We start from the raw sequence: 10,516 nt of genomic DNA on the forward strand, positions 1-10,516 counted from the left end.
TCCCCCTTGCCCTTATGCTTCATGGGGTTGGCATGCCTAGCAAAACCTTTATATTCCTCTCCATCACTATATCTTTCCTCAAAGGTTAACGATATTTTCCTTAGCTTTCAAAAAACTTTCCCATACACATTGGTGGAAGGATTAATTTAGAGTACCCTTAAATAAGCCCTAGGCTTAAGACTGGAACTTTGTCCCCTTTGGCCTCATGCTTCATGAGATGGTGTACCTAGTGAGGCTTCAACATCTCCCCTTATTGCAATTGCTCCCTATTTATATAGACCATCCTTCACATACAATGCCTTTGTATGATGTAGCCCATGCTAATTCCACCACATGCCTTAATTCTATTGCCTTTGTATGATGTAGCATCGCCCTTTCCACTACTCGACCTACCTATCTTGTGTGGTATTAATACCACTTTTCATTGTTACCTTTGAGAATAATAGATTATTCTCCCAACTGATCCCATCTTATCAAAACAAAATTAACATAGAAAAGAGGGATGTAATACTTGTGATAAGTTGACTACATTGATTAGATATCATCCTTTCTCAATGTTGTTGGCAACTAGGAATTAAGGTTCCCTTGGTCATATTTAGCTATTAATTTTGATAGTCTTTCTACTTTGAAGGACGATATTGCCATAATTTCCAAAACCCTTGTCCTCACCACCCTTTTCATTTGATTGTCATTGTGTGCTTCACAAGCTAAGACTGTTATGGTAAATTGATGTTGTTGTAGTTGTATTAAACAAATGAGAGGAAAGCTCCTTATATAGATTTACAAAGATGATGTTTTTAAAAGAAACAATCGTGAACTAAAGATGGAAATAAAAACTATCTAATAAACTAAAGACTAACTAAGATGGCAACTAAAGAAACATTATAATATTCTCCCGTAATGGTCATTGTCCAATTGAAGTTTTTTTGGTCACAAATTCTTTAAAACATTTTGTTGTTGGTGAGACCCTCCTTAGATATGTAAAATGCTAATGACCGAGAGGCCAAAATTCACCCATAAAGGAATAGAGAAGGGTGCCCTCTTCTTCAAAATGCTTTGCAACAAGAGATGAGCTTGCCACTAACTCTGCCACTGAGATGAGTTTGCTACTAACCCTCCCAAAATCAGCAAAACATATGACTAAAAATCATCATAAAATATTGAACTTGATGCTGGATAATGGAGCTGCTCTTCCATGGAGACAAAGACAAACATTGAGAACAACTAGTACAATTTTGAAGAAAAATTGACAAACCCTTCAAACTTTGCAAGTGAGCACAATGCCCCAAAATAGATTGCAAAAAACCACGATTTTTTAAAGGATAAAAATCAACAAAAACCCAACACAATTTTTTAGGTGAAAAATTGATCAAAACCAAACATGATTCTTGAGGCAAAAAATCAATCAAGACTAGACAACAAAGCTTTTTGTTTTTAGGAAGAATGATAAAACTGACCAAATGATTTTTTAGCAAAAAATTATAAACCCATAAAGGAATTCCGCACAACTTTAGGAATTATAGAATTTGAATTTTTTGACGGGAAATTTTTTTGAAAACCCATCAGAAAAAGTTTACGAGCAAAATTTATGAAAACCCATCAAAAATTTATAAGGGCATCAAAACATGAGACTTCACAAGATAAACTAGCACATGCAAGCAACATGCAAGTACATAAAAAAAAAACACAAACTACATGCAAGTACATGCAACCCTAAAAAATCAAAGACTTTTGGTGCAACCAAGAAATCGCAGGATCAAAACCTTTAACTAGGCTTGCAATTTCTAGCAAAAATCCTTGAAGATGAAGCACAAAAGTTTCTTAAAATACCTCTAACGATCTTAATTTCTAAAAATCAAAAAGAAAACTTTTGAATAAAATTCCAGATCAAAAGAAGCTCAAATTTTCCTTAAAAATCTTCCAAATTTTATGGAATGAAAATCCCATCGACCGGCTCTGATACCATGTTATGGTAAATTGATGTTGTTGTATCTATATTAAACAAAAGAGATGAAAGTTCTTTATATAGATTTACAAAGAGGATGTTTCTAAAAGAAACAATCGTGAACTAATGACGGAAATAAAAACTACCTAATAAACTAAGGACTAACTAAGATGACCATTAAAGTAATATTATAATATTCTAATAAAGACTATCACCATCCTCTTTGTACCCTTCTTACAAATCTCTAAGATATTTTCTTCTACATAAAAGGAATTGGCTAAGGGTTTTGATAATTTCATATTGACATTAAATAGGGTTTTGGGAAGCTTTCATAGTGAGGGTCATTGACTAACACCGAATAGCACATGGTCTTCAAACAATGATACAAAATCAAACTGCATGGATTTATATCTTCATGTGTAAACAAAACAATGAATGGGTGAGGTTTAGCCTCTTTCATCTATCAGAGTACACCCCTTTCACCATTCTCCTTTAGCAAGTGATTGACAAGAGATAATTGTCATTGTCCTTTACAGTCTCTCATTGTTATAATGTCATAGACTATGTTTTTCATTATCATCTATCAGTCTTCATGAAACCTTGACCTTTAAACTTTTGACTACCATAACTTCAATGCCCTATGACTACTCTTAAGACGATCATAAAAATGAATCACAAGCCGTACCCACTATGCGAATTCTCATAATATTACCATGTCTTCACTGACATCCCACATTTAGTGTTTGACAAAGAAATACAAGAAACTTCCCTCTTGATGAAACTTCAAAAATGTGAGTCAACCAATTTGCTGCTATGCAATCTCATGAAAAATATCAAAACATTGACAAAATTTCGGAACTAATTAGATGGTACAATTCTTTTTTAGAAGAATAAAAATTTATATTTATAATCAAAACATACAAATGTATATTATTATATTTCACCATAAAAACTCCAAATATTTTAAATTGGCATCCCATCTAATTGTTTTAGTAGACATAGTTGTCACTAGTTGTCACTATTTTAGTATACAGAGTTGTCACTTTTACTTATCCAAATTTTAATATTTATTGAAGGCTTTGTTATTAGCCTTTTTTTTCATTGGAGACCTTGTGAATCTGCCTCCAAATGGGGTTTCTCAGTAACATCGCAGTATATTAAAAAAACAAAAATACTTTCATATTTTAGCATTATAATCACACATTTTACAATGATAGCAGAACATAACAAAGATAAATATATAATATAGGCGAGCAACACTTAGGGGGCAACGCTTGAATTATTGCCGTATTGATTTTGTCATATACAGAAGAAAATTGACAGAACACATAGTAATTCAGGTGTTTATGAATACTGATAACGCTTTGTTTCATAACGGCAAAACATAATAGTAATACATCTTCTCCTTCTGTAGTAATTGTAATGGCGAAAGGCCTTTATGCGCTTCTCATCTTTTTATTGGTCACAACATCTGGTAATACAATTTTTTCCCTAATATATCTATTGTGGAATACGTACTGATTAGTATTCTTATAATTTTATTGCTAATATAATCTATTTGGAAGACTTACTGATTAGTAATGTTATGTGGGTAATAATTGCAGTTTTCTGTGATGATTCTTGTGAGATCTTTAGCGGTACATACAAGGGTGTTTGCTTCATTCCTATAGACAATTGGGACTGCAGTGATACCTGTATAAAACAAGATAACCTTGACGGGGGATACTGTAAGATGACATGGAGTCATGGATCTGCTTGTGTATGCTATGGTCCCTGTCATAAATAAAATAGTAATATATCCATTAAATTTCTGCAAGTACGACAGGATCCTTCTTAATGAATAATTGAACTCGATTTCAGGGAGTAAATCTTATTAGACAACTCCAAAAAAAATTGTTCTTCAGGCTAACCAGATTTTGGTTGTAGAAATGATAGGCAATAATTAAGACCCAGTGAGATTAAGGGTGATGTATGTTGAGCTTTAATTGAATTAGAAGTATATTTCTATTTGTTGCTCAACTCTCAAAGATGTGTACAAATTGTTGTGGATTTGAAAATCTTATAAAAATACTTGAGTTTTTAGTCTTGTAATTAAAAATTGAAGTTTATTGCATAATCTTTTATAAATGAGAGATTATTGTAAATTTTGACACAAATATTTTTCATTTTAATATTTTACAAGAAAATACATCTATGAATTTTTGTAGATGTGTGATTTCATTAGGGCTTATGTATTGTAATTTGTAAGAAAATTCATAAGATATTATTTACAATGCATAAACAATAAGAAGTTTTTTTTTTTTTTTTTCAGTATATCTCTGCCTTTGACAAATGAGTAGCTTGTTATTTATCTTACTCAGTATAACCCTGGCATGATAATATGGACTTCATTTACATGGTTCTCTAATGTATCATGGATCATTGCTAGGATCCATAATTAAGATAGTCATGCTACATGGTCTTGAATAATTTATGACATCCCTATCACATATTAGATGTGTAAGAAAAATGGTTTTGAAATTTTATGCCTTACTAGCACAACCATCAAGTTAGATTGTGGGGAGGCCTATGTGTTAAATGATAAAGCTAAAATGGAATAAAATAAATACATGTTCTTGGCAGAATGAGAACAAGATGTGTAGATTCTACACAAGGCTCATCAAATAATAAAAAGTAAACTAACATAGATTTGATGTTTTCACTGAGCTAGATTTTATAAAAGTGAATTGTCTATTAGATGCTTGGCATTACAATCTAACCTTTCTAGATGCAAGCTAGGCTGAGTAAGTTTTGACATTGTAAGAATTCAAGTACACAATTTAGATTTTAGTTAATTGATAGAAAAAACAACATGAATAATCTAACTCTACAACCCTTTCAAACCTACCACATGGACACAGTGGCAACCAAAATAAAATCTTACATAAGCTCAATTCAATATGAGGTCAATAAAAGGACATTGGGGTCCAAATAGTACAATATTAACCTCGACTCTCACCTTCCAAGGGCTTTTTTTGTTAACTCATTATTGCTTCTAATAATTCGACTTGACAAGCACACAAAATAATAATAAATGGTCCTAAATATTCTCAAGCCTTAAGATATAAGATTCTAATTATTACCTACATATTCAAGCTTAACATATATCTTAGTTGAGTTTGTCACATGATCCCAAACACGTAGCAAGTTGTTATGTAACTAGTGGAGGTAAGAATGCTATGAACATAAGATTTACTTATGTTGTAGGGTCCCAAGATTATTAATCAAACTTGTAGGGAGTCGTAAAATATGAGACACCTTATAATGTTAAGCATAGGTCAACTTTAAAATGTGAAACTATTTATGCTAGAAGCTCCATTACCAACCAAAACAACAAGGGGGCCCCTTACGGTAGTCAACCCTAGAGGTCAAAATAACAATACATTACATACCTTTAGAAAATTACTCTTAGTTGTAGTAGCAATAGGTCCAACTATGAGCATCATAGAGACCAACTAGGTAGAGAGGATACCTATCCTATATATGATGCTAGCTCTTTGTGTGCTTGTTTATGGTGCCATGCTATTCTCCATGTAATTATTATTTTTTAAAGTAGATGACGCTCTTTCAAAACTGTGACATGGACATTACTTGAATTTAGTTAAAGCTATGTCTTTTCCTATTTTAAGTTTCCCACTACGTTTGGCATATAAGTGATTACACCTTGATGCTTGGATGATTTTTGAGAGGAAAAATTCCAAATAGTAAAACAAAGGCAATAGCAAATCTTCTTCCTCAAACTTGAAGATTTTGAGAGCAGTTTCCATCTCCTTATCTACCTTTAACCTTTACAATTATCACATCTTAATGTGGTAATTGATTACCCACCCATCACATGTAGTCTACATGGTTTTGATTAAGTAAAAATAGGTTTTGAAAGGACTCGAAACTTTGTACAAAGGGACAAGAAAGAAATAACAATGAAAATCTTAAACAACTGTGGAAAACCACCCAACAAACTAGAGGGACACACTAATGTTCCCAACAAGAGGGCAAACCATCCAAGTCACACATAGACCATCAAGATTTACAATTTGGTCTTTTCTTTTGAGAGCACAAGGCCATATCAAACAAGGGCTTGGAGGACTTCCTTTTTTTTCCCTTTAACTGTAGTCCAACCATCCTCCACCTTCCCCACCACTTTTTGCCAATCCCTGCTAACCCTAGACACCCCCCCATCCGAAGAGCCAACAATAGTGTTCTGGACAAAATCAACAACAGAAGGGACAACAACAAAATTCTGACTCAAAGCATGCAAAGAGTTAGGAACCATAGAGTCAATAGGAGACAGAACATCAACAACAATTTGAGACAAAACTGTGGATGGGCCACCATGCACATCATCCGAGACATCAACGACATGCTCATCCAAAGTGAAATCATTATGCGATGAACTATCCAATCCATTTCCAACTGAAATAACTTTCTGAATTGTATAATGATCATCTGAAACCCCCAACCACCAGGAAGGTGATTTCTTCGATTGAACCTTATCAGAAGAGCAACGAGAAACAAGATGACTAGTATTATGACACTTTCTACATCTGAAGGGAATACCTTCATAATCGAGAAGTTAGATCCAGGACCCACTTGAAGAAGCCTTCTTAATCATAACAAGGAGTCCTTTAGAGATATCTATCTCCACAAGAATGCGAGCATACATTGTCCTAAAGACATTGGAGGAAATTGAATCAACCATTAAGAATTCCCCAAGGCCTTCCCCCATAGCCTCCAATATTGAGTCCTACCATAGATGAAGGAGAAGATTCAGCAAATGAACCCAAAGGGTAATCTTATCAAAGGAATCCTTAGTTGGGTTGAAATCCAGATACCAAGTTTTGGCCATCTGGGGGAACTGTTCTTCCCAATAGAAACCATGACACATGATAGAAACCCTATCCTCAACATTAGCAAATTTCACAATAAAAAAACCCCTAGCCACAGGGGAGATCTGAACTACATCTAAAACAATTGGTTCCCAAAATTTGGAAATCCAAGCATGCAGATCTGCAAGAGAGGGCAAAAAACCCCTAAAACGAAAGATAACACCAGTAGTAGAGAAATCATCTACAAATGTATTAATCTCATCAACAATGTTTGATTCAAGTTGAAGCACGAGCGACTTACTAACAAGAACAGATAAAGACTCACGACTAGCCACAATCAGGCTGGACCCCTTTCACAAAGCCGACGCAATACTTACTTCAAAAGCTACCACATCTGCATAGGAGGTAACAGAGCAACCACCAACCACACAAGAAATGGTAGGAGAGGCTCCCACAATAGGAAAAACCACACCAGAACCATCAACATTCAGTGCAGGAAGGGGGCTAGAAACCCTGACAGAGGAAGTAGCAGGGAGCCTGGCTGCAACAGGGGCAACCATCACACCACAAGCCTCACACACACCATTGCATGCAGAAGCCGAAGCATCACAAGTGGGAAGGGATTTTTCAAAAACATAGGTGGGAAGTGTCACGAGAGCCATCCTCGATATCAGAGAAAAAAAGTGTAGTCTACATGGTTGATGTGGATTACTCAATTGAAATAACTTCAAAGTCACCCACAAACCAATGGCTAATGTATATTACTACCTACAATTATTATTATATTGACAAACATTTACAATAACATCTATCTATCTATCTATCTTGTATACTAATACATGAATATCTTGTTAGAGTAATTAATTGTTTATACTTATTAATTAAATCACTTTGATTTAATTAAATAAGTTTCCTATTACTCTAGTTTTCTTAAGCTATCTCTTAGGTGCATATAATTAATATTTTATATTAATTATATTGTGCAACCTAGCTTTTTTAGGCTTTAGTGCTTTCATTCACCGTTAAGGTTGAACTCTTGTAATTCTTTTTTCAAGCATTCAATTCAATCAATCTTGGAATATAGTTTTTCTGTCATCTTGTTGAGTTTTTCCAAGCTCTACTTTTTCCTTCTTTTTTCGGTTTCTCTTCAGTAGGTTATTTGCATGCAGGTGATCTTGGCAATCTATGAAGTTGGTTTTCACAACTTCTACATGGTATTAGAGCTGCCCTACTGCTTCTTGTTCGAAGGATTTTTGAAGCTGTGATTCAGAGTTAGAAACCCCAGCTTTTTTGAGGTTTTTTTCTTCAATCGGGAGGAAGAGTGACTTTTCGGGACACTTTGGGCCATTGGATCCGGAAGGCTGTTTATAGTTAGAATGCATATAAAATTTGTCTTTTTTGGCTTTCAGGCATCTGAGAAATTTTTTTAGCGCCCCCCCCCCCCTAAGAGGCCGCACAAATGCATTTATTGTGAAAAAATATTAAAAAAATAATTTTTTTTTCTTTTCGGTCGCTACGCCCAGCAGCCACTTGTGCACCACCCGCATGCCACTAGTGGACCGCTTATGCCCAGTATGCTTGCAGCTGCCGCCGACGCGCCACCACAGCTTGGCCACCGCCCCTGTGGCCACCACCGCATCGCCGACCCTCCACCCTCCACGTGGCACCATCGGATCCAGCCACCATTGCGACCACCGCCACCAGTGGCCGCCGCCCTCCTGCGGCCCTGCCTACTCAGCAGCTCACGTGGCATTTTTGGCCCAGTTTGTAGCTGATACGTGGCCAAGGGTGCCACATTGGCACTTGCCACGTCAGCTGCCTAGTTAGCCTCTACCACATGGACCTTTTTTGCTGTGACGGCCCCATGGTTGTCAAATTTGTTGCCCTAAAATGCTGATGTCAGCACTACATCAGCACACCTGCAGGCTCTCGAGGGTCCCTTTTTAACCTACTCACACCTTTTTGGTCATATCTTGAGCATACAAAGGTATTTTTTCGATCCGAAAAAAGTGCCAAAAAGCTAGTTCCAAGACGGAGAGACCGGTGCAAGATTTTTTTTTGTTTTGATATAGTTTAGTTTCTTTTTTTTGCAGTTAAAGTCTAAAGTTCTATTTTTGATTCCGATGAGTGTTTCTTGTGCATCCCATCTCTTATTTTTTGAAAACGTGATATTTTTGGAAAGTTGGTTCTGTCTATTTTTCAAAAATGATGTAATTTCTTCTAGATTCTGCCCCATGCTCTTTCTATCATGTTTTTGACATTTTTTTCTCTATGATGCATATCTTGGGTATTTCAATCCGAGGATCATTTTATTGGCATGGGATCTCTTCTTTTGGGCTATACTATCTTTTGTAGTAGCTTTTTTCCTATTTTGATCATTGTTGATATCATTTCTAAGCATTTTTATGCAAACACACTGAGATAAAGTGCCACTCTTACATTTCGAGATCCTTTTTCATCATTGTGGTTTGTTGTACTCGCACTATTTTATAAAGTGCCATGGGGGGGATAGTTATTTGTCGATTTTGTGCTCTCTTCCTATTTTTCCTTATGCAGTGTCGGTGACATGTGCTTTTATAGGTGTCTGTACCTCACTCTTGATGTGTTTGGTTCCTGTGTTGTAGGAGATTTTTGGCCCATCTTTTCAGTTGCCTATCACCTCACCCTGTCCGCATTAAGGGGGGGTTTTATTGTTGGTTCTAATGCTTCCTTGGTTCGATGGTTCATTGGAGTGAGCTATGTATTTAGTATTTTGATCCTATATACTAGACGATTGCAGTGGCTGGCTACCTATGCATTTCGGTGAGATGGATCACCTACCATATAGACACTCTCAGTTCGTGCCTTCTATTTTCGTGAAGGATCTTCAGATCAACAATTTCTTTTTGACAAAGTTTGCGGCTTCTTCTGCTTTAGTGGTTTTCTTCATGATCTTCTCTTTGTTCCTATCTTTTGGAACGTTCTTTACAATCTCTTTTTGGAGAGGGGTTTTTCCCACTGGGTTTTCTCCTTTGTCTCCGGTTTACAGAGATTTCCTTATTTTGGGTACCTGATCAGACCTTCTTGTTGGGACTCATTTTTTCTTGCTTTCTTAGTTGTGCTAGGTTAGCTTACCTCTCGAGCTTTGCTTAAGGGGGGGTGTTAGAGTAATTAATTGTTTATACTTATTAATTAAATCACTTTGATTTAATTAAATAAGTTGCCTATTACTCTAGTTTTCTTAAGCTATCTCTTAGGTGCATATAATTAAAATTTTATATTAATTATATTGTGCAACCTAGCTTTTTTAGGCTTTAGGGCTTTCGTTCACCATTAAGGTTGAACTCTTGTAATTCTTTTTTCAAGCATTCAATTCATTCAATCTTGAAATATAGTTTTTCTCTCATCTTGTTGAGTTTTTCCAAGCTCTACTTTTTCCTTCTGTTTTCGATTTCTCTTCAGCAAGTTATTTGCATGCAAGTGATCTTGGCAATCTATGAAGTTGGTTTTCACAACTTCTACATATCTATGAGAAATACCTCATTTATTTACTATTACAAAGCTTTTGCAACGACATACCCTTGTTTTACAAAAAATAAAATTTTTATATTATGTCCTTATTTTACAATTATTGGATATATTTAAGTTAATATTCTAAAGGTAACACTCCTTAATACTTTACAACCCAATCTTCACAAACAAACACACTTACTTCAAGAAATTTGTT

At 35.4% G+C, this 10,516-nt stretch overlaps 1 protein-coding gene across 2 annotated transcripts in view; it reads left to right on the top strand.

The window, feature by feature from the left end:
- Positions 1-3,821, top strand: part of LOC149538672 (putative pentatricopeptide repeat-containing protein At3g13770, mitochondrial) — an 87,009-nt gene extending 83,188 nt beyond the window's left edge. For both annotated transcript variants that reach the window (XM_089800001.1, XM_089800003.1), the window contains one exon: positions 3,550-3,821. The gene's annotated coding sequence lies outside the window, so the exon portion shown is untranslated. The remainder of the gene's footprint in view (positions 1-3,549) is intronic.
- The last annotated feature ends 6,695 nt before the right edge of the window (positions 3,822-10,516 follow it).

This window comes from Cupressus sempervirens, chromosome 9, assembly GCF_028749045.1.
Source record: "Cupressus sempervirens isolate cs-2001-9-10 chromosome 9, ASM2874904v1, whole genome shotgun sequence".
Taxonomy (NCBI): domain Eukaryota; kingdom Viridiplantae; phylum Streptophyta; class Pinopsida; order Cupressales; family Cupressaceae; genus Cupressus; species Cupressus sempervirens.